Source organism: Narcine bancroftii, chromosome 6, assembly GCF_036971445.1.
Source record: "Narcine bancroftii isolate sNarBan1 chromosome 6, sNarBan1.hap1, whole genome shotgun sequence".
Lineage (NCBI taxonomy): Eukaryota > Metazoa > Chordata > Chondrichthyes > Torpediniformes > Narcinidae > Narcine > Narcine bancroftii.
The window spans coordinates 151,890,915-151,916,431 of NC_091474.1; the positions used below are offsets into that span (position 1 = coordinate 151,890,915).

Genomic DNA, 25,517 nt, shown 5'->3' on the forward strand with positions numbered 1-25,517 from the left:
TCTGTCACGGTGGCCAGTGGAGAGCTCGCCATATAACACGATCTTGGGAAGGCGATGGTCCTCCATTCTGGAGACGTGACCCATCCAGCGCAGCTGGATCTTCAGCAGCGTGGACTCGATGCTGTCGACCTCTGCCATCTCGAGTACTTCGACGTTAGGGATGTAAGCGCTCCAATGGATGTTGAGGATGGAGCGGAGACAACGCTGGTGTATAATGGATGAATAATTACTTATTTGTTTGTGTTTATTCAATAGAGACATTTGTATTGCTAACTTGCATTCATTGTTGATCTATTTAGCCATTCAGGAGAAGATGGTGTGAAGTTTATTTCCCCCCACTCCCCATCATTCTACAATTAGCTCATATGTTTCCAATGCTGGAACCCTCAGCCTCACCAAAACATCAGCCTCTTCTCCAGCACTAGTGACGTCTGTCCTTTTGAAATCAGTGTCAGTTTGTCTCAATTTCAATCAAAATGTTCTTTATGCGATTGCTCTGACATTGAGATTTTATTATGTCATATGGCAAGAATGTGTAAATGGTACACATCTAATGTCATCACATCCATGAGATTGGAGTATTAAACATCTGTCATTTTCTTGTCAATTTCTATTGGGATTGCAACTGTTTCTCTTATCTAAGTAATTTAATGACCATTTAGAAAATTACTTATTTTTGAAAGGAATGGGCATGAGCAACAGAAGTAATTGCATAGCTTTTAGCATGACACCATGAATAGAAATGTTATTAAATATTGTGACAACAGCCAAGTGCATTGGATTATACAGACTAAATAGAACAAGTTTGGGTCAGATCATACACAGCTTCATGACTGAAAGTAGACCTATTCAACTTTAGAAGCTGTAAGACTTTAAGATCAAGAGTCTATTGTGCACTCATCATTCATTACATTGAATTGGTAATCCATAAGGCCTGTGTTTCTAAAAATTCCTTCCAGAGTTGAGTTATCATGTCTGCTTTCAATATGACTATGGTGTGTGGTTCAGTTTTTTTTCAGTACTCATTCTACTTTAAAGATCATGGCTGCTCATCAGATTAATTCAACCTCTGTAGTCCATGCATGCAGATCTATCAACATAGTTGCACGAGTGTGAATTTTCCAGTGAGACTATCTGACTGAATGAGTGAGGATGGACCCATAGCTTTGATCTTGAGTGTAAAACAAAAACAAAACTTGCATTTCTGTTGCCCTGTTAATAAACAACATTTTGCCAGACAGGAGCATTAAAAAAAGACAATTGCCAGCAAGGTCAGTTTAAGGCAAGGATAGTAGAAATGGTGGCAAGGGAATAATTTAAGAGCTTGAAAAAGATAGTCAACAAATAAAATCAGCAAGGTGCTTGAAGCTCAAACTGAATTGGCAGACATACCTTGGTACTACAAATAGAGGAGGGAGAAAGGCCAGCAATGGATTTGAAAAGATTGAAGATCTTAATATCATTGCTCAACTGAAGTTAGAGAGGATGGAATCGGTGGGATAATGACAACTGATGTAACAGAGGCAGGAGCATCTTGAATAATCTCCATATGGAGAGTGGGATATCCTCCAGATGGAATAACATGGGCATGGTTGAAAGGCCTCAGCAGTAAACTCAGTCAGAGAGGATATGACGTAGATATGGATGTCTCATTGCTGATGCAGACATAGGGAAACTCATCCCACAATGAAATAAACACTTAGACCACCTTCTACAGGGAGAAGACAGGGGTGAAGATAGTGGCTAAGGATCAAAAATTCTGTTGCGAATCAAAGGCTTGCTAATATTAGGTGGCAAGTTCTTCCTTTCCTCTAGCTTTGGGTGTCAGCTTGGTCATTTAGAATCAGTGGAAGGGTTGGGGAGGGTTTGATAGTAAATCGCTAAGTTTTCAGATTGTGGCCCAAAAGCAGTGGGTTGTTGAGGATTTATCGATAGATCTTTTGAGTAAATCAGAGATAACGCAAAAATGGGCAGAGATAACATGTTGGTTAAAGCTACTGAGAAGGTACTCAATGAGGACAGTCAGGATAAAGAGTGCAGAAGGATGGTATCAAGGATATTTTCACTGCTACACACCGATTGAGACAAACAAGGTCTGTCATTAGTGTTGGATGTCATTTGTGAGTGCAGTGATAGGATGAAAACCCAATTGCGGGGATTGAAATATGGATTTGTTTGATGAATCATTGCATTGTTGTTCAGAGCTGATCTGATAGCTTATAGAAATGTCAGGAAAGATGACAAACTCCAGGGGAAATATCTTGGTCCACTGATGGGAGGGAATGGTTTAGAGAAATTAGGCAGGAAGGGCATGGTTTATGATCAGCTTGTTGGCAATAAAGGACACCAGTTCCTAGCCCACAAGCAGGTCCTTAAAACACGATCTATGGATCTGGCTTTAGTTTCCTTTTTAAAAATCTGTGGCAATTGTCTGAGATTTTCTTCCTACCTTGACTCTATCCTTTCTCTTCCGGTCCAGTCCCATCCACCTTGAATCCATTAAACCTCTTGTACCCTTTATCTCTTAAATGGTTTTCAGTCACAACCAGAACAGCTTTATCATTCATTTATAATTCCCTCCACCTCCATCAGGGTTTAAATCATCTGAGGAATCTCTACTTTGACCTTTGGCAGAACTCAACCAGTTCCCTTCACCAACACACTTAGTTGCATCACTAAACTCATTCTTAGATGGAACTATTTTTCTTCCACCCCACTTTCTTCAAATGGGAACTCACACAAGCCAAATCTATGCCTTTCATTTTGTGGTATATATGAAATGGATTTTGCCACAAGGGGGACCAATACATCTCCCTTCTGGGCATTCTGCAGCCCTCAGATCAATATTGAATTCTACAACGTTGGGGGACAATTCATGACGTGGGTGGAAGAGACCAAGGGTGTCAAAATGTTTTTAACTCACAAAACTCTTACTGAGTGAGGTACTTCCAACGGAATGTCCTTTCTGGATGAGCACCAACCAAAACTCCCCTCTTCTTTGGTATGGAGACAAAGCAAGTGATACTTACAAAGCTTCCAAAGCCCTTTTCGTGGGTCAGTGATCTCAAATGACTCACTCTAGTCACTATCCAAGCACAGTATTTATTCTGCAAATAGAACCCTTTTTGTGGGTTAGTCAAACAAAAGTGACCTTCACTCTTTTTTGGTCATGAAGTGGTCTTCTCATTCCTCTATAACTGCAGGAGGAAATCTGTCAGTTTGTCTATAACTACACAATGTGACCCATTGGGCTTCTCATTCCCACAAAGAGCTCTTCACTCTTGTGCTGCCTTCTTAAAATGGCCCAGGAGCAAATTGTGCAATGTCTTTTCAATAAGCTGGTTTCTCCAGGGCTTCTTCTCTTTCCTCTGCAAATGTATCAACTTTAGGAACATGCTGTCTTTGAAGCCTGCTGCCAGTTCACAGTCAATTTCCAAAACCTTCAGGCTTTTGTTAAAATCCATTCTCTTAAAGTGACAGTCCTACACAAATAAAAATGAACTGAAAAATGGGAGCATGACACAGGTAGCATCTGACCAGAATGTACTATCAACCAACTTTGTGGCCTGCTGAAACCAGAAGTCTGTGCAGCCCTAAAACAACATTTAATAAATAATTATCTCATTTTATCCAATGATACTGATAAATTAACAGAATAAGTAAGCAGTGCAGTGATTTATTGCAGCATTATTTCAAATCTGGATAATTACTTTTGGTATTTTTGAGCAAAGGACATGCACATAATCCTAAAGACATTCAAGGGCAAATCTGGATAGGCAAGTGCTGAATCCACTCATTCTTTTCAGTACATTTTACACATTGATTTATATTTTGTGGCCAGTCATTTTAACATTAATTTCCTCTTTTCTTGGTTTGATTCCATGGGCATCTGAATGAAGTTTTTAATTATCTGAGGGGCACTCTCAGATCACCAACTAATAATCTTCTGTCTGAATATTATGGAAAATAATTCATTTTTTTTATTATAAAGTATCACAGTGATTCAAGTCATTATCAATTTCTTCTTGAAGAATCTTGGGATATCCTTCCATCTGAAAATTTTATTATATATAAAATGACTGATTAAAATATTCAAATTAGAAATGTGCCATTTGGCCAATTAGTCTAAATTTGTTTTTCTTTACTACATGAGCACTAGTTCTTGAACTGTTGCAGTCCTTCTCATGAAAATAATCCTTCAAAGCTGTTGTGAAAATACATTAAATTGATTTGGTCATTTATTACTTTGTTTCTACTTCCTTAAAAAAATACATCTAGCAAAGGATTCCAAAGAGATGTTTTGAACCCAAAATGTTGCTTCAGTTTCTTCCACGCTACCATCAAACCTCACTATTAAGCATGTTGTGATATTGGAACTTAAGCCACTGAGGAAATTCTAGGGTCTGGGGTCCACTTCCATCATTCAGATTATATTATTGCCCTCTCCTGCATTCTGCTTCTAAGACCAGGATATGGGTCATGTCATGCACTTTTTTTTTAAAGCAAGGCCATGTCATGCAAGGTGCACAACCCTCCTTAGTACATTGTCCTTTGGAAGTTTCCAAGAAAAAAAAAGAGAAGCAAAATATCTTTGAATTCCTGGTGACATTAGACATCAAATTAAAATAGATTTCTCCATTACAAGCAGGAGAGCTGAAATAATATGGCTCTGAAAATTCCGATTAGGCTCAGACTTTTCTCCTGCCATTTCCTGTTAAATCCTGTTAATTTATTTCTCACCATCTGTAATACTTCCCACAGCTAATTCTCGACTAACTTTTGATAGCTCTTCTTTTGCTCTTTCTGACATTTGTTCAGGTTGGCGGTTCTTGTTCATCACAAATTGTATACAAAAGGAAAATCTGTTTTTAGCTCTTCTAACAATAAGAACGTCAATTACAAAAAGCAAAATGCTATGGATTCAGGAACTCTGAATAATATGTCAAATTAAGAGAATTTTTATCTCATTGAACCACAAGCCGAGAATAAGAGTGCTATCATATAAAGGCAGTTGGTAACCAAGAACAAATCTTGGGTTGCTATGGGATCAGAAGAATGGAGCATTGCTAACCTGAATTAACATTCAAATAAAGAGCAACAAGGTAAAACCATCATGAAAAAACAACTTTGAACCAGCCACATACTGCACCATTATAGGTGCAGGCAGAGCAGAGGAAAAAAAAATCAAAAATTATGCATGAAAATCACAAATAAATTATGACCTAAGCAACTTAAGAGCTATAATGATTTCTGGTTGTATCACTGCGATTAGGGCAGTCAGTTCTTCGATGTCCAGATCTTTGAATATTGATGATTTGATCATTGATAATCAATTTAGGCTATTGGACCTTCAAAGACTCCAGTAAAGGTTTGATTGTTTTTTTTTGTTCAATCTGTGTATTGAAAATTGAGTAGGTTTTAAAAAAAAAAATCTGCTTGGAAAATGCTATATGGTATCATTAAATAAAGAATAGGGAAATACCTGGAATGAAATGTGTCCATCAGGCAGACACAGCATGAATTCAACAAAGGCAGGTTGTGCTTGACAAACTTACTGGAGTTTTTTTGAGGATATAATGAGCACAGTAGATAGAAGACATTGTTTACCTGGGTTTGCAGAAGGCACTCCATAAGATGCAGCATAAAGGACTTATCCATAAGAAAAGGATTTATACATTGAATGGTAGGCAATTGAGGAGTGCAGAGCAACAAAGGGATTTAGGAGTTATGGTAAATAGTACCCTCAAGGCTGATACTCAGGTAGATGGTGTGGTGAAGAAGGCATTTGGAATGTTGGCCTTCATAAATCAGAGTATTGAATTCAAGAGTAGGGAGGTTATGATGAAATTGTACAAGGCATTGGTGAGGGCAAATTTGGAGTATTGTGTACAGTTTTGGTCACCAAATTATAGGAAAGATATAAACAAAATAGAGAGAGTGCAGAGAAGGTTCACGAGAATGTTGACAGGATTTCAGGGTCTGAGTTACAGGGAAAGGTTGTGCAGACTGGGGCTTTTTTCTCTGGAGCGTAGAAGATTGAGAGGGGACTTGATAGAGGTGTTTAAGATGTTGAAAGTGACAGACAGAGTAACTGTGGATAGGCTTTTTCAATTAAGAAAGGGGGAGATTCAAACTAGAGGACATGGTTTAAGATTGAAGGGGGAAAATTATAAGGGGAACATGAGGGGAAATTTCTTTACGCAGAGGGTGGTGGGAATGTGGAATGAGCTTCCGGCAGACGTGGTTGAGGCGGGATCATTGGTTACGTTTAAGGAAAGACTGGATCGTTACATGGATAGGAGGGGACTAGAGGGGTATGGACTGGGTGCTGGTCAGTGGGACTAGGAAGGTGGGGATTTGCTACGGCATGGACGAGTAGGGCCGAACTGGCCTGTTCTGTGCTGTAAATGGTTATATGGTTAAGAGTTAGGGCTAATATATTAGCATAGATAGAGGATTGGTTAACCAATAGAAAACAGAGAATAGGGCTACAGGGGTGTTTTTCTGGTTGGCAATCAGAGAGTGGGATGCCACAAGAGTCAGTGCTGGGCCCGCTTCGGCTCAAAATATACATTAACAATCTGGAAGAGAGGACAGAGTGCGATGTATTGAAGTTTGCTGATGACACTAAATTGAGTGGAAAAGCAAATTATGGAGAGGATACGGAAGCATGCAGAGAGATGCAAATAGGTTAAGTGAGTGGGCAAGTGCCTGGCTGATGGAGTACAATATTGGTAAATGTAAGGTTATCCACTTTAAAGGAAAAATGGATGATCATATTATTATTTAAATGGAAAGTACTTGCAGCATGCTGCCATGCAGAAGGACTTGGGAGTGCTTGTGCATGAATTGCAAAAGGTTGGTTTGCAGGGGCAGCAGGCTATCAAGGTGGCAAATAAAATGTTGGCCTTCATTGCAAGAGGGATTGAATTTAGGAGCAGGGAAGTAATGCTGCAACTGTATATAGTGGTGAGGCTGCATCTGGAGTAATGCATGCAGTTCTGGCCTCCTTACTCAAGGAAGTAAATACTGGCTTTAGATGCAGCAAAGAGGAGTTTCACCAGGTTGATTCTAGAAATGAGGGGCTTGGCATATGAGGAGAGATTGAGTCATCTAAAATTTAGACATACAGCATGGTAAAAGGCCTTTTCAGGCCATGAGCCATGCTGCCCAAATCCACACAATTGACCAACTCCCCCAGTACTTCTTTGAAAGGTGGGAGGAAACCAGATCACCAGGGGAAAATGCAAACAGACACAGGGAGAATGTACAAACTCCTTACAGATAGCCCTGAATTCAAACCTGGGTCTCGATCGCCAGCACTGAAACAGCATTGTACTAACCACTTCATAAATTAAATTTTAATTTTTTTAATATTTCGACATTCAGCAAGGTAACAGGCCATTTCGGGCCATGAGTCCATGCCGCCCAATTTACAACCAATTAACCTACACCACCAGTATGTTTCGAACAGTGGGTGGAAACCGGAGCCCTCAGGAAAAACCCACGCAGACGTGAGAATGTAAAAACTCCTTACAGACAGTGCGGGACTTGAACCATGGTTCTGTTCGCTGGTGTTGTACAGGTGTTGCGCTAACCGCGATGCCAACTGCGCCACCCTAAAGGGGATCTTGTAGAAAATTATAAAATTATGAAAGGCATAAATAAGATAGAGGTAGGCAAGTTGTTTCCCTTGGTAGGTGAGACAAGGACTGGGGACATAGCCTTAAGATTCAGGATAGTTGATTTTGGATTGAGATGAGGAGGAATTGCTTCTCCCAGAGTGTGGTGAATCTATGGAATTTTCTGCCCATTGAAGCAGGAGGCTACCTCACTAAATATTTTTAAGACTCTGCACTCACCTGGACATTGTCCATTCCCCACATACCTGCCCTGGCCCCCTTCACCCCCACACGCAACAAGAACAGGATTCCTCTTGCCCTTACATACCACCCCACCAGCCTCTGCATCCAACACATCCTCCTCTGCCATTTACTGCCACTTACTACATGATCCCACCACTAGACATATTCCTCTCTCATCCTCTCGCCATTTTCCACTAGGACCGCTACCTCAATAACTCTCTTGTCCACTCCACCCTTCCTTCCAATTGTCCTCTTGGGACCAACCCCTGTGACTGCAGGAGATGCTCCATTGAGCCCACACCTCCTCCCTCAGCATAATTTGGGGCCCCAAACAGTCCTTCCAAGTGAAGCAACATTTCACTTGTGAATTAACAGGGGTCATTTACTGCATCCGGTGCTCCTGCAGTGGTCTCCTCTACATCAGAGAGACTGGACGCAGACTGGGAAATTGCTTTGTTGAGCACCTCAGCTCTGTCGCAATAGCGTGGATCTCCCAGTGGCCTCTCATTTCAATTCCCCATCCCATTCCCTAGTCCATAGTCTCATGTACTGCTAGACTGAGACCACTTGTAAATTGGAGAAACAATACTGCACCTTCTGACTGGGAACCCTCCAACCAGATGGTTTTAATATCAATTGAAATTCTCTGACTTTTGTTAAATTCCCCCCCCCCCCCCCACCCACCCCCCGATTCTTTTGCTTTTACTTTGGCATTGAGGTCTCTTGCCAGCCATATTTGGGTAATTTTTCCATTAAAATATTTATTATTTTTTGGAATGTACTCATGCAATATTTATCCAGTATACCCAATTTTTAACCAATATACCCAATTTTTCCATTCACATTTATTTTTTTGGAATATACCTGTCCTGCACTTCCTTTATTTCTCACAGAAACTCCAGCCATTGCTGCTCTGCCACCCTCCCTACCAATATGCCTTTCCCATCAATTTTTTACAAATACCTCTGTCATCCCCTTTGTTCCACTGGTATACTCACACCTCTGATTTCAGTTTCTCCATCTCAAACCACAGGGCAAATCCTATCATATTATGATCACTGTCTCCTCCGGGTTCTCTTACTCTCATTGCCCTCTCCAACTCTGGTTCACTACACAATACCCAATCTAGAATTGCCATTTCCCTGGTTGACTCAGCCACAAGCTGTTCCAAGAAGCCATTCTGAAGGCACTCAATAAATTCCTCATTTTGTGATTCAGTACCAACCTCATTTTCCCAATCAACCTGCAGAATGCAATCCCCCATGACTATTGTATCAATGCCCTTTTTCATGTTTTCTCTATCTCCCTCTGTAGTTTGTATGCCACATCACGACTTCTGTTCGGAGGCCTTTATGCAACTCCCATCAGGGCCTTTAACCCTCACAGTTTCTTAATTCTACCCACAGGGATTCTATATCTTCTGATCCAATGTCACCTCTCTCCAAAGATTTAATTCAATTTTTAATGAGCCAAACTATCCCAACTCCTTTGCCTACCTTCCTGTCTTTCCAATACACTGTGGATCCATGGATTTTAGTTCTCAATTGTGGTGGGGTTTTTTTTCAGCCACGACTCAGTGATGGATGCAATGTCATCCCTGGCAACTTCCATCAGCACTAATAGATGATCAACCTTATTTCTTGCACTGTAGGCATTTAAATAGAAAAATTAGTACGGTTTTGTTTCAATTTTGTTTCCAAAGTAAATCCTTAGGCTTGCCATGTTCCCCTATTGACTGTCTGTCCATCATCACAGTCTCAATACATAGTGTATCGACTTATATACCTTCTCAATTCATTGCCCTCTCATTCTGGTTCCCATTCACCAGCCAAACTAGTTAAAACCACCCCCACCTCCAGGATATTAGTCTCTCTCTCAATTAGGTGCAACCCAACCTTTTTGTACAGTTCCTATCTTCCACAAAAGAGATCCCAATTCTAAATCACATATCTAAAACCCTTTCCACTGCACCAACTCTTCAGCCAAACATTTATCCGCCATAACTTCCTATTTCTGCATGTGGCAGAGAAAGAAATCCAGAGATTACCTCCCTTAAGGTCCATCTTTTTAGCTTCCTTCTGTACTCCCTAAATTCCCTCTTCAGGATCACATCACTTTTCCTGTTTATGTCATTGGTACCAACATGGATGATAACATTGTGCTATTCTCCCCTCCCATTTGAAAATGCTATGGACGCAATCTGAGATGTCCCTGATCCTGGAACCGGGAGGCAACATACCATCTGGTTCTCTTGTCTTCATTGAACCTCCTATCTGTTCCCCTATTGAATCCCCAAACACTATAGGCCTCCTCCTTCCCCTCTGAGCCAAAGGACTAGACTCCGTGCTAGGCATTTGACCACTAAAACTTGTCCCTGTGAGATCATTCCCCCCACCCCCACAGTAGTATCCAAAACAGTATATTTATCATTGAGGGGAATGGCTACAGGGATGCTCTATGCTGACTGTCTATTCTCCTTCTCTCTCCTAACAGCTACCCAACTACCTGACCCTTGCCTCTCTGGTGTGACTGTCTCCTTGTAGTTTCAGTCTATCACCCCCTCTGCCTCTGAACGATCCAGAGTTCATCCAGCTCCAGTTCCCCAAAATGGTCCGTAAGGAGCTACAGCTGGATGGATGCACCTCTTGCAAGTGTTGTCATCAGGGACACTTGTACTCTCCAAAATTTACCACATGCTGCAATTGGAGCTTACCACTGCCCTGGGTGTCATCTCTACTACCTACTCTGGGTTATTAAGAAAAGGACATCCTCATCCTTTGGTCACTGAAGCCTCTTGAACCAAAGCCTCTAATTCACCACTCCTCAACTGGGCCACTGACACTTTGGCCACTCCAACAATCGCTGCTCTGCTTTTGCCTACTTTAATTTTATTTGTTCCTGCAAATGAATTGCAATTTGATTGGTCCACTAAAGTGCTGAGCCCTGTGAACACTCCTTTTTAAATTCTTTTCCATGACCTGTGTGTTACTCTCATTGCTGAAGCAGTTGAAGGTGGTTGGGACAGGACACTGCCCTAAAAATACTCCATCAGTGATGACCCTGGACTGACTTCTTCAAACCATGCCCACCACCTTCCTTTGTGCAATGTGTGACTCTGACCTATGGTGTGCTTTCCACCTTGGTGGACATCAACCAGGATCCTTGATGCAGCTTTGTTAAATGCATCTTTGTTGTCAGGAGCTCTTTGGTTCATTTTGAAATCAGGACTGAAGAGGTCTGGAGCTGCCTGGTCCAGGCAACATCAAAACTTGATATTAGTAACATTATCGACAATCCTTCTCTTTGCTGATAATTGAGTGGGAACTGATTTGGTATTATTAGCTGGGTTAGATTTTTCTGGTGTTCAACGAAACCAGCAGTGTTCTGCATTGTCAGGTAGATGTCACTATTGCAACTTTGCTGGAACAGCTTGGCTGAATAAACAGTTTGTTTTGGAGTTCAAATCTTTAGTACTGCAGCTGGACCTTCAGCATATCAAGTACACTTAAGCCTTTCTTGACATCACCGGGAGTGAATAAAATTGGCAAGGACCAATCTCTGTGGTCGTGCCATCTCAGGAGGGCACCAAGGTGGATTGTGAACCTGGCACTCCTGAACGTATTTATGAGCATTTCAACCATGCCTTTTGCATTCCCATGCCAGGCTCTGCCATCATTGAGGAAGGAAACGCCCTTTTAGTTGTTGAATTGTTTACCACCATTCATGACAAGATGTGGCAGAATTTCAGAGACTTAATCTGATCAGTTGGTTGTGCGATATTATTTCTGCAACTTATCCTATTTCCTTTCGATATTGAATGTCAATCAATCCATGGGAAAGTGCATCTGAAACAGGTGGAGGAAAAGGTCAAGTTTATCCCTTATTCTACCATAGACTCCTTCTGAAAGCTATGTTCTTCCAGACAAGACAGCTTAGTCATTGGTGGTGGAAGCAAGCTATGATTGATAATGGAAATTGAGGAGCTTGACCTTACTATTTCAGTGCTTCTTCCAATAGTTGTCCAAAATGAAGGAGCACTGATTCATCTGATAAGGAGGATGGTAGGTCATAATCAAAAAGAGGTTAGCTTGTCATTTAAAACACATCTTAAGGCTTCATGAGATATTGAGGACTTCCAATGCATTCCCTTCATTTGGTATACTGCAGTACTGCCACCTCTTGTGTGCCTGTCCTTATGGTGGAATTGTGAAGGAGCAGTTCACCACATGATGGCCACATATGATGCCCTGAGAAAGCTATGCCCAGCCATTCTTTGATTGGTCTGTGGGACTGTGCTCTCAAATTTAAGTACCCCCAGGACTTAGGTCCCTGTGCAGAGGACTACCTTGACTGGACCAGGGTTGTCTCCGCTCCATCCTCAACATCCATTGGAGCGCTTTCATCCCTAACGTCGAAGTAGTCTCCGCTCCATCCTCAACATCCATTGGAGCGCTTTCATCCCTAACGTCGAAGTAGTCGAGATGGCAGAGGTCGACAGCATCGAGTCCACGCTGCTGAAGATCCAGCTGCGCTGGGTGGGTCACGTCTCCAGAATGGAGGACCATCACCTTCCCAAGATCATGTTATATGGCGAGCTCTCCACTGGCCACCGTGACAGAGGTGCACCAAAGAAGAGGTACAAGGACTGCCTAAAGAAATCTCTTGGTGCCTGCCACATTGACCCCCACCAGTGGGCTGATCTCGCCTCAAACCATGCATCTTGGCACCTCACAGTTCGGCGGGCAGCAACCTCCTTTGAAGAAGACCGCAGAGCCCACCTCATTGACAAAAGGCAAAGGAGGAAAAACCCAACACCCAACCCCAACCCACCAATTTTCCCCTGCAGCCGCTGCAACTGTGTCTGCCTGTCCCGCATCGGACTTGTCAGCCACCAATGAGCCTGCAGCTGACGTGGACTTTTACCCCCTCCATAAATCTTCGTCCGCGAAGCCAAGCCAAAGAAAGAATCTGTTGCCTATTTCAACTGAGCAGTCAAGATACAAGCAAGTAGCCAGGCCATTTCAGAGAGCAGTTAGCAGTCACCAGTCACTTTGCTGTGAGGACAAAATTACATATGGGCCTGACGATGTCAGATTTCCTCTCCTGAATATTAATAAAGCAGTGGGATTTTTACAACAGTTCTGTTGCTTCATGGTCACGAATGTTGTAGACTGGCATTAAAAAAAAAGTATTAAATCAATTTGCATTTCACAATTGATATAAATGGATTTCAACACATATTGGGTCACACTGTTCTAGCAACTTAACCAATCCCTCACCACCATCTTTGTAAACCTTCAAGCACCAATCAAAAGCACGGTTATGATATAATTATGAATAATTCCTTTGAGGGGAAACTTTCCTTTGACTGGGTCAAATATTGTGGGGGAATAAGGGAATAATTTCTCCAATTATAACTCAACAAGTTCTTTAGGTTATGTCCTATACTCACCATCTTCCTTGGTGTCCCATCCTCCATCAGAAGGCCAGAAATAGGGGTACCTACAAAGGTTTGTGCAAGATTCTGCAATATTGACAAGATCTCAGATAAGAAAGCAGTGCAAGGCCACCTTATTGCAAGGACTGGAGAACTTCCAGTCCTTGAAAAGGGGGTCAGGCCCAAAACATTAGTAATACATCTTTACCTCCGATAGACGCTGGAGGTCGGCAGAGTTCCTCCAGCATTTCTCTGTTTTGGCTGCAATCATAGCGTCTGCAGACTTCAATGCTTCACACAGTGGCAGATTAACTACCAACCAGGTTCCTAGGCTGATCTTTAGTAAGGCCTCCCCCTGATCTTGCCCCTCTGCCCCGCCTTTTGTTTGACTAGAATAAATTGACATTGTTTCATTAAATACTTATTTTAGGTGTCTCAAGAGTGGTCAATATCGACCTCTAGGGGTGGATGGGACTATCCAAAGGGTCAAAAACTGCTAGGGAGGGGTCAATTGAACTTTTGGGGACAAAATAATTGTAGAGCCTGACGTCCTGACTCCTGCTGGGCCCCCCTTCCTCCCTAGGCTTAATCCTACTTAGCCTAATGGTTAATCAACCACTAGTTTCACTCCAATTTCTAGGCATGTGACTTACAATGACCATCTCTACCACAAGGTAGTCTAGACCCTTTTTTCTGACATTTACTGACATTATAATTCCTGAGATTCAACTGTTCAGTAGGCTATAAGAAACTAAAGGAGGTACATGGCATGCTTGTCCTCATTGGGCAGGCAATTGAGTATAAGATTAAGGAAGTAATGATGCAGCTGTGTAAAACTTGGTCAAGTTGCACTTGCTGTGCAATTCATGTCACCCATTACAGAAAGAATGTGGAAGCTTGGAAAAGGTATAGAAGAGATTTACCAGAACTTTGCCTGGAATGAGGATATGAGCAAGAGTAGAGGTTGGACAAATTTAAGTGCCCTCTCTGGAAATATTAGAGGGGAGACAAAATAAAAGTTTATAAAATCACAAGAGGCATTGATCAGGCAGATAGTCAGAATAGTTTTTCAAAGGTAATCATATACTAAAGGACTTGTGTTTACTGTGGGGGGGTGGGGGGCAGGGGAGGAATTACTTTTTTTAAAAAATATATACACAGAGGATGTTGGGAGCCTGGAATGGCTCCCAACAGTAATTGTGGAAGCAGACACGATAAGTGGCCTGTTTCATGTGCATGCAACGAAGGTTTAGTTTCATTTGGGCATCGTTTCTCAGTGCAATTTTGTGGGCTGAATGACCTTTTCTTGTGCTGCACTGTTCTGTGTTTATCTGAATGAGCTACTTAAATGTTATGTTTTTAGAAGTTTAATATTCTGTGATGATCCAAAACATTACTCTCCTCAAACAGGATGAAATATTCTCCATTTGCCTGGATGAGAGAACTTCAACAATGTCGCCAGTATAAAAACAAACTACTTGAATGACACCTATAATGCTGCCTGAAGCATTCCCTCCCCCACCATCAATAGTCTGTGGTCACAGTAGATGCTATTTCAGATTCTTGCTAAGTCTTCTCCGATTGCACCTCCGCACCCATGACTCCCTCAATCGTCAAGGTTCTAGGTTCAAGGATCCTTTTATTGTCACATAATAATACATAAAAATGTAATATACATTGATATACTTCAACTTTAGTTTGCCGTAAGGGCCTTTGCCTGGTGCTCCTAACAATAACAGAAAGAAACAAAAGGGAGTCACTTCAGAAAAATTGTGTCCGTGGATTCACCTCCAGCACTCCCTCAGGCCCTACAGCTGTACAAACTCGTGTTCAAACCATTGGCAACCCAAACTGCAGGTCCAAACATCTGATGCAATCAGGAGGCCTTCAGCGCCCGAGGCACCTTAGGGACCCTTTTTGTCCTCAGTACTCTCTTGAATTCTGGTTCCAGCTTGTGGCCTGTGTGGGTTCTTCAACAATGTCGCAGGCAGCCCATAGCCTGCATGGGTCTTTCAACCACTGAGCATCTAACTGGTCCACTGCTGTGGTCACATTCCCTGTTAGGCCATGCTTCTCTTTCTCAAATAGGAGGTGTTCTCCCCCTTCTAGTGCCCTGTGCCAGTTCACTGCTCCTTGGAGTCGGCATTCCCCTGCGGTACACTGCCCAGCTCAGGCACCACCATCTCGGGGGCAGACCTCCATGGTTCAGGATTAATTAAAACACCATCAGCTCCTTTAACAAGCCTGTACTGAGCTGCCAGTATCATGACCAGGCAGTAGGACCCTGCGAAGCAGTAGTGTCTCTGCTCCCCACTCTCCCGGGACCGCACCAATGGCAATGCTGCTGTTACAGCAGCTTTGGCAGTGCCAGCATTACCAACGCTAAGTTTCCCTCCAAGTCACACATCACCTTTACTTGAACACATTTCTCATTACGAGGCCTTCAGAAAATATTTTGGGGGTCTTCACAGACAAATGTTAGTTGCTAAGGGACTCCATTGATTTTCAAGTCAGGGTCCTGAAATACAATTGAACTGGAAAATTAACTTTGCTCTGGCATAAAATCTTATCTTTCGTACTTATCCTTGTACTAGCGAGAGATAGATTACATCAAGATTCCCAATGTAAATGCAAGACCTTGTAGAGTCACCGAAATAAAATTGAGTTATATGAAGATCATTCTGGTGCAAGTACACAAGTGAGTAATTAACATTCCAACAGCAAGAGTGACTTAGTTTCACTACACAAGCATTTAGCCTTCCAGAGATGCAGAGTGACATTTTATGAAAGGTTAGATTTGCTAGCTATATATTTGCAAGAAATTGCAGGCAAAAAGCAAATATAAAATTGAGAATCATTTCTTTGGGGTGTTATGGGATGTTAGCTCAAAGTGGGGGAAAAATTACTGTAGAAAATATATATTATTGCTTATTTCAAAATATCTGTTTAGTTTATTCTTAAGTTTTGCATATTCAAATTGCTGTCTATTTTAAAGCAATGAAAAAAAGAAAATCATCCGTAAATTCTCATTTTGTATTCATAGTGCGAACACCAAACAAAAAGACTGAATATGTAGCAGTGTCCTTCCTTGCTGATGAATGGTTTAATGTGTCTTTTTCTTCCTGCAGTGCAGTAAAGAAATTGTGGAGATAGCAGTGAGATAGGCACAAGTGGGAAATACAGTGTAATTACTTGTTATGCACCATAAAAGAAGTATGTGATGAGAATAGTTGATGACTAAGTGTATGCGACACAATTGAAGTAAGACAGATTCTGCATTAAATGAATGCTAAGTCTAAACATGCTCCGGCCCTGGTTTTCAGATCAGGAATAAAATGACATTTTACAGGACTACAAATCTTATTGAAAAACAAATGTGCTATAAAAGTCATATCCTGGCTAACATACTGAGGCTGTTGCCAGTGAGATAAGCAGGAAAGGAGAGTTGATCATGGAATCATACAGCACAGAAACAGACTGTTCAGCCCACACTGATCACCAACCACCCTTTATACTAATCTTGCACTCATCCCAGTTCATTATTTCCACATTTCCTTCACATCTCCTTAAATTCTGCCACCCACTCTCACACCAGGGGCAATTCGCAGCTCCAGTGACCCAAATTCAATCATGAACTCTGATGCTATTTGGTGGAGTTTGGACATTCTCCCTGTAAACATACAGGTCTCCACAAGTGCGATGGTTTTCTTCTGAATGCCAAGGTCTTGCAGGTCACTGTAAACTGCTAGCAGCATGCAGGTGAATTGCAGAATGTGGAAAGGGGAGAATTGATGGGAATAAAGTGGGATTAGTATAGGATTAGTACAAGTTTGATTGTTCCACTGATTTGGTGGGATGAAGAAGCCCGTTTCCATATTGTATTATCTTTGTGAAGGTATTTTTTAATTACTCTTGAATGCATTGAAATTCTGTGCTTACAAAATTGGATTAAATAACACTGTTGTCTAAGTGGTGTGGGTATTTTTCAGTGACCAAACAGAACACAAATTGTGGCATGAGTCACATCAGTTCCCACCTTTGTGAGAAAGTTACAAAAGAAATTGAGGAGGGTAGGGCAGTAGATGTGATCTGCATGGATTTTAGCAAGTCATTTGACAAGGACCCCCCATGAGAGACTCGTCTAGAAAGTCACGAGACACAGGATCAGTGGAACCTTGGCTGTGTGGATAAAAAAAAAATTGGCTTGTAGGAAAAAAAAGCAGAGAGTAGCAGTGGAAGGGAAGTATTCTGTCTGGTAGTTGGGGATGTGGAGTGCCACAGGGATCTGTTCTGGGACCCCTGCTCTGTGATTTTTATAAATGACCTGGATGAAGAGGCAGAAGGATGGGTCAGTAAGTTTGCAGATGACACAAAAGTTGGAGGAGCTGTAGATGGAGCTGAGGGTTGTTGAAGGTTAGAAGAGGATATAAACAGGATGCAGAGTTGGGCAGAAAAGTGGCAAATGGATTTCTATCTGGATAAATGTGAGGTGATGCATTTTGGAAGGATTAACCAAAAGGCTGAGTACAGGGTTAATGGTCAGTTGGATGAACAAAGGGACCTTGGTGTCCAAACCCATACATCCTTCAAGGATGCTAGGCAGGTTGATAAAATAGTTAAGGTGGCCTATGGGGATGCTGGGATTCATTAATAGAGGGATTGAATTCAGTAGTAGGAGTCATGTTACAACGCTCCAAATCTTTGTTAAGACCACACAGAGTATGGTGTTCAGTTCTGGTCACCTCATTATAGGAATGATGTGGAAGCTATGGCGAGGGTGCAGAGGAAATTTACCAGGATGCTGCTTGGATTGGGAAACAGGTTTTATGAGGCAAGGTTAGCAGAGCTGGGATGAGAGAAGACTTTATAGAGGTCTACAACTGTGGTTCTCAACCTTCTTTCCACTCACATAGCACTTTAAGTTATTAGTAAGGGATTGCTCAAGGTCATAGGTGGGTGGAAAGAAAAAGATTGAGAACCACTGGTCTACAAGATTATGAGAGGCATTGATAGGGTTAACAGCCAGTACCTGTTTCCCAGGGCAGGATCAGCAAACACCAGAGGACATATGTACAAAGTTAAGGGAGGGAAGTTTAGGGGAGTCACTGGGGGTAGATTTGTGTAAAAAAAAGTTGTGGGTGCCTGGAATGCCTTGCCAGGGATGGTGGTGGAAGCTGAAACATTGGGGGCATTTAAGAAACTTAGACACATGGATGAAAGGAAAATAGAGGGTTTATAGAGTAGGGAAGGTTTAGAACATTTTTTGAAGGAATACATGGGTCAGCACAACAGAGGGCTGAACAATACTGTATTGTTCTATGTAAAGTTTCCATTATTGTTATGTAATACTACATTTAGAATGTAACATATGAAATTCTTTAACTTTTGTCTACCATAAGGCAGACAGAGAGTCGTCACTTTGTCCAGGGCCTCTCACAGAAACCTACAGCACTTGGAGTTTCCAGGCAGTCCTGTGCCTGATGAGCTTCCAAGATCAGACAATCCCAGGTGTATTCGAGCTATTAGGTGCTGTTAGAATGCACATTGTTGAATGTTTGCAAACCAGGCAGATCAGTGTGGAAATAATGATTTAGAATCCCTGTTTGTTAATAGTTTAAAACTCCCAATAAACACCATCTTAAATTTATATTAGCTGGCCCTCCAGCAATGCCACATAAAGCTATCATTATTTAAAGGATAGATGCCGACACTGCATGGTATAAAGGGGCTGCTATGGTGGTTTTGATTTAGAATACAATATGTCCCTGGACAAATGTGAAAGATGCAGACTTGGAATAGACAAATCAGCAGGCATTAGTTACAGTAAGAAGTGGAGGCGAATGGGAAGATGGATCGTCAGCAGGAACTCTCTCAAACAATTCTCCTATCTGAGATTCAGTGAGGAAATATGCACCAGGTCTTTGTGCTTTAATGATTTTTACTTAAATCTTCCAAATACTGCAGCCATAGCTCAAACTTCAGATTAACATAATGATTTGAACGCTGGTGTCTGCGCAAGCAATGAAGTTTAATCCTTGTTTCTTTCTGACTGCAGCAAAAAAGCAGCAATCTTTTAACTGTTTGCCAACCGTTGTTCCACTAGGAACATTTTGTTAAAACAAAGATAATCCTTCCCAAGGGAACAACCATTCCCCACTACAGATCAAAGTGACTGGACACAGACTGGGAGATCATTTGTTGGGCACCTCTACTCTCTCTGTCGCAATAGTGTGGCTCTCCCAGTGGCCACCCATTTCAATTCCCCATTCCCTTGCTGATATGTCTGTCCATGGTCTCATGTACTGCCAGACTGAGACCACCAGTAAATAGAGAAACAATACCTCATCTTCCGACTGGGCACTCCTCAACCAGATGGCATTAATATCGACTTCTCTGGCTTTCATTAAACCCCCTCCCTTCTTCCCCTATTATCTCTCCTTTCCTTGCCTCCTTTTGCACAGACAAGATAAATTCTCTCAGCCCAATAATCATATTCAATTAGCACCTTTTGTTGGTCTGGATTCCTTCCCCATTGTTTGAATTCTGAGTCTTTCTGATAGATCCTGCTTCTGCCTTTTCAGATTTTTCCTTGATGGGCTCAGGACCGAAACATCAGCAATATATCTGTCTCCTATAAATGCTGAAAAGACCAGCTGAGTTCCTCCAGCATTTCAAAGAGTTTACAACAACCATTCCATTTCTCTCTTGCCAGACACCAGTAGACACAGGCAGAATGAGATTTAGTTCAAATTACAGGATTACTGAAGAGTACTGTGCCTTAAATAACAAGATGTCTTTTGAGAACACTGCATATCAACTTTGCCAATAAGCACACTTAAATCCTTCTGGTGCGTGATCATAGGAATTGTATCATGAAGATTAATATCCATATAACTCTGAGGATAATTATCAATTATCCTGAGCTATCCTCATTTCACCACAGAAAAATCTGAAGGATGCCACTGAATAACATGAGCTTTCTATTGCAAATACCTTTGCTTTGGAACTCAAGTACCAGTACACTACATGCATACTTAGAGCTATGCTTCATGATAGAAAAAAAAATCACTGTGTATAACAATGAAACAATGGACCTACTGTCCTGATGTCACTGGAGAAGTCCTGTGATGCTCATCTGAGCCAGAGAAAGGCACAAGGGTAGAGTTACATCAAGGTGCTAAGGGAGAGTTAAAGATGGATGCTTACACCATCTATGAATTGTGGGATGAGCGAATCATCAATCATTTGAACTCCACTGCTCATCATCCACCTAGCAATGATTGTCATTATTTTATCTACACAGACTCAGAAAGGGGAGTACACCTGTCTCCCTCAGATCATCAAGGTTCTTCCATCTGAAGCATTGACTTTCTCTTTCTGCAGATGCCGCCTGACTGTCGAGTCTTTCACCATCTGCTGATGTTTCAGATTTCCAGCATCTGATTTTCATGAATAGCTGAGTGTTTATAAGGTAAGAAATACAAATGTGAAGCTTACAGCACTGATGAGTGAATAGGACATCATGAATAATTCAGGAATGATAGTCATGTCCCAATTGATCGAGGGTGGGAAAGAATTTACCGAGCTTATAATGACTTACCAAATAAACATTGCACAGGCTCTACATTTTCATAATACAGTTAAGCTCTTCACCTCCCCTGCTACCATTAGTTATATTCTTTAACTCCTTCTTCAAAACTACCATACCTCTTCAATGATATCAGTATCCACAATAAACTTCTCTTCATCCTCTGCATTCTGTAAGATTACACAATTCAATCCTTTCACAGAAAATTGTAAAAGTGATACTCTCCAAGTTCAACTTTAAATTGAATTTGGCAGACCAAATACAAGCAACACTTATTGCTTTTACTGGATTAGTATTTTGAAATTGATCTTTTCACCCAGATTTTACTACCCAGTTTTCACAGATTCTGTTTAAATCCCAAAATAAAAAAAAACAAGCTGCATTGTTGATGAAAATAAACACCAAAGAAAACAGGATAAATTTGATTTAGAGGTAATGACATTGGATTTAGAACTGGTAAATTGTGATTAATGGAGCCATGGGTTCAATAAGAATGGGTATGCTGCAGCCAATATTCTCTTACCTAAGCATGTTGTTCTCTAAAATTCTTGGCACCTAAGGTTTGTAGCTTGTTTCAAAAGAAGTTGTCATTTATTCCTACACTAATCCACCTGTCTCCATTTTGATTGGATCTTCAGAATTACCTGCTTTGGATGACCCTCATGATGTATCAAGTGTGATAGTTCCACACACAGGTGAAACCATTCCTTTCCTCAATTGGTGGTTTCTTGCCTGCTGCTTCTCACTTGCTCCCATTATTGGTTTCAGTTGTCTTCTAATTTGTGATAATGACACAAATTGGACAGATGGCATTATGGTCAAGTTGCACTGCCATTGCAAACCCTCTTGCAAGAGTCTACAAAATGATTCAACCTATTTATTTTCAAGCTTTGTCATTTAAAACACTTTCTGTAATAATTCCAATCTTCACAGGCATCTGTCCCCATGCTTCTGGCCTGCTGACATCATTTTGCTCTCAAGGATGCAAATCTGACCTTTCAATGACAACCTACAGGATCAAGGATCAAACATAAAACCAGTGAACACTGCAGCACAGAAACAGGCCTTTCAGCCCATCTTGTTTGTGCTGAACTATTATTCTGCCTTGTCCCAATGACATGCACTCAGACCATAGCTTCCCACCCATGTACTTATCCAAATTTTTTTTTCTTAAATTTCAAAATGGATTCACCACTTCAACTGGCAGCTCCTTCCACACTGACCTCTCTCTGTGTGAATATAAGGCCCTTTGATTTTTAACCTGATGTCATGAACTAACATTAAATCTCATAAATAATAATCATCTGACTGTAATGTTATAATGATGATGGAAATACCCAAATCATTTGTGGTACTTTGAATAACAGTGCATCTTTTCCAATGACTGTATATCTGGAGAACATATCTATGCCATCAATGGCAAAATGGATTCACACATTCCTAAAGGCTTGATGTCAATGAAGGAAGCATGAGATGATAATAATAATAATTCAGGTGCATAATCTTTTATCCAAAATTCTAAAAACTGAAACCTCCAAATACCGAACATTTTTCCATGAAACGTCTGCACACCAAAGCTTGCGTTTGGCGTGAAACATGATCTGTCGTGACCCACCCCTGTCCAGTGCTGTTTCTCAGTGCTCCTACCAGTCAGACATGCCCCTGCTGCTCACGGACATGGAAGACTGTGAAAATGTCAAAAAGAGCTGCAGAGTCCCCTATGGGTAACAGAGAGAAGTGGGAAAGGAAGCATCTCACATTATTGATAGTACAGAAAGTAGAGTTATTACAGAAGCCTGATTGTGGAGTCTTACAGAGGATTATGGTGTGGGAACTATCACCATATATGACAAAGAAGCAAAAATATAAATTGCTGAAGTTTTACAGTGTTAGTGATGACCAGAAACTAAAAAAAAATGGGAAAACATTGCATAGGGCAAAAAACACAGATCTTGACCATGTGCTGATTGAGTGGGTTCGACAATGAAGAAGTGAACGCATACCACTGACTGGTTTCATTTTCATGAAACAAGCTAGAAAATTCCATGAAGAACTAAACCTGGAAGGCAAGTGTGAATATTTTATTTTCACTTAAAAGTTTAAAAAAATATATGCTAGTAATTTTATGGTCTATCTTTATCTCACTTTATTTACCATCTTCCCCCCTCCCCACCTCACGGCCTCTACCCACCTGTCCAGAGACCCTTCTAGTTGGAGTGTGTCTTTGTTTTGTGTGAATCTGAAATAAGCGCAATTACTTAAACCACCATTACTATTATGCGAAAAATTTCAAATTCCAAAAAGTGTCTGGTCTGCAGGGTTTCAGATAAAGATAAATAAGGAAATCATCCTCTGTCCTTGAAGTAATACAGTTTTTAAGAAGTATCATTTGATTCTGCAGAATAGACCACGAGAAATAGCAGGGCTTGGTTACAGAACTTGGTTGCTTCCTTCATTTCTCATTGAAATCACAGCTGATCTGATTTGGCCATTTTCCTGTCAGTTCTCCATAACTCTCAGCTACCACATAAAACAAAAATCTGTCATTTTTTATTTCAGTGATGTTCAATGATTCAGGCTCCTCAGCTCACTAGGTAGGCGATGGCTGATTGGGAGAAGAAATTCCCCCTCACTTCCTTTTTTAAATACTCTGTTCCTCATTTGTAAACTATGCCCCCATGTTCTAGATTCCACCTTAGAGGAAACATTTTTTTCAGCCTCCTCCTCAGGATCGTGAAAGATTCATTAAGATCAGAACGCCAAACAAGTTCAATGAATCTCAGCCCAATTTGCTCAACCTTTCCTCAAAAGGCCTTCCAGGTCGAATGCAAGGCAGTTACCAGAGACACGCTGAGCATTGCTGTATAAGTAAAAGAAAATAACATGATTAAGAGCACTGAGAATGAAATTGTAGTGCTTTCAAATCTAGTGCTTCACAGAGTTGTATTTTAGATGAACTGGATTCACACCATATAAATATTTAGAGTAATCCAGAGCTAGGATAGAGTCAGATTGAAATAACGTATGGTTTAACTTTTGAACTGGTACTTTCATTTCATCTCATTGTTGGGTAGAGTCATTGTTTCACTTTAGCTGTAAAATGGGGAACTGGTACCATGATTAGAAATAAGATTAATAGCTTTGAAATGTAACTGGATGTAAGAATGTGTTTTATGCAATTGCAAGTAGATTAGCCCTATATTGAAAAGACATAAGCTTCTATTAATAATTAATATTGTCTGTAAATCTTCCAATCTGAAATGTGTTGACGTTTGCTTTCTGTAAAAGAAACTTGAAATTTTTGTATAATTATATTTTTGTGTAAAAGTGGGTTTGCAATGTATTTGTTCAAAACCAGATTTAAGAATGATTATAGGGCTGCACAGCACAGAAATAACCATTCAGCCCATTGTGTCCATGCTGTCCCATTAACCAGCACTTGGTCCATTGCTTTCCATGCTTGGTGATTGAATTGCTTATCTGGATAATTTTTAAATATTCAAAATTATTGAGAGAGTACCTGTTTTCCTCACCCTCTCAGGTCATCTGTTCCAGTTTGCAACCACTCACTGAATGAATTTTTTCTTTCCTCAGATTCCTTTTACTCCTCACTTTAAGCTAATGCTCATTTGGTGTTAGATAACTCCAACTTGGGGGAAAGTTTCTCAGTATTTACATCTCTCATAATTTTGGATCTCTCCATCAGTCTACCCCACTCCAAAGAAAGCAGATCTCACCTATCCAGACTCTGTCATAACTGAAATGTTCGATCCAATGGAAAGCTGGGAAGTTTCCACTATGTCATTCCCAGTGCAGTCACGTCCTTCCTATTGTGTGGTGACCAGAACTGCACCCAATACTCCAGGACGATGCAAACTAAAATTTTGCCATCATTTCCATACACTTTAATTTCAAACTCTCGATAATAAAGACCATCATCTTCACTTCATCCACATCATCTTCCTATTCTGAGACTTTCAGGAATTTAAGGACTTACACACCATGGCCCCTCTGTTCCTCAGAATTCTTGAGGGTTTTTCCATTCATGATGTACAATTCAGTTTATTTTGTCTCAAGTACCAAGGTGCAATGAGAAAGTTGTCCTACTCTTGTTACATCTTCCAAAATGTCATACTTTTTGGGAATAATTCAATCCATCTATTGCCCTGCCTAATTTAAGAACTGATCAATATTATCAATGGGACCATCAGTTTTCACGTCACCTGCAAACTTACTAATTCTACTATCTGCATTTGCATCCGATTTCTTAATGAACATAAGATTCTTAAAGGGTCCCAGCACTGATTCATGTCATCACTTGATCACAAAAGCAACTCATCAGCCCCTGGCTTCTGTTATCAAGCTAATTTTGCATCCAATTTGACAACATGGACTGTCTGGGACTTTGCAAAAAGCCATGTAAATCACATCAACCACATTATCTTCATCAATATATTTAATTAAGTTTTCAATAGAGTCAGTTTCATGTACTCAGACAGAACCTCTCACCAACAAAGCCATGCAGATCAATCCCTGCTTTTGCCACTATAGATGAATTCTTTCCCTTTTTTTTAATACATCTTTCTTCTCACTGATGTTAGACTCATTGGACTATAATTATCTGTTC

The 25,517-nt window shown here is 40.9% G+C and overlaps 2 long non-coding RNA genes across 5 annotated transcripts in view; one reads left to right on the forward strand and one right to left on the reverse strand.

Annotated features, from left to right (window-relative positions):
• The window catches only part of LOC138737632 (uncharacterized), a 275,427-nt gene that overhangs the window by 229,744 nt on the left and 20,166 nt on the right, over window positions 1-25,517 (reverse strand). The window contains exon 3 of one of the 2 annotated variants that reach the window (XR_011341094.1): window positions 23,419-23,750. The exons of the other annotated variant lie outside the window; for it this stretch is intronic. This is a non-coding gene — a long non-coding RNA (uncharacterized lncRNA). Of the gene's footprint in view, window positions 1-23,418; window positions 23,751-25,517 lie in introns of those variants that run through there. 2 annotated transcript variants of the gene reach the window in all.
• LOC138737631 (uncharacterized) overlaps window positions 18,720-25,517 on the forward strand; it is a 31,619-nt gene continuing 24,821 nt past the window's right edge. For 2 of the 3 annotated variants that reach the window (XR_011341093.1, XR_011341091.1), the window contains exon 1: window positions 20,438-20,773. This is a non-coding gene — a long non-coding RNA (uncharacterized lncRNA). Of the gene's footprint in view, window positions 18,811-20,437; window positions 20,774-25,517 lie in introns of those variants that run through there. The other variant, XR_011341092.1, reaches the window with a different exon arrangement.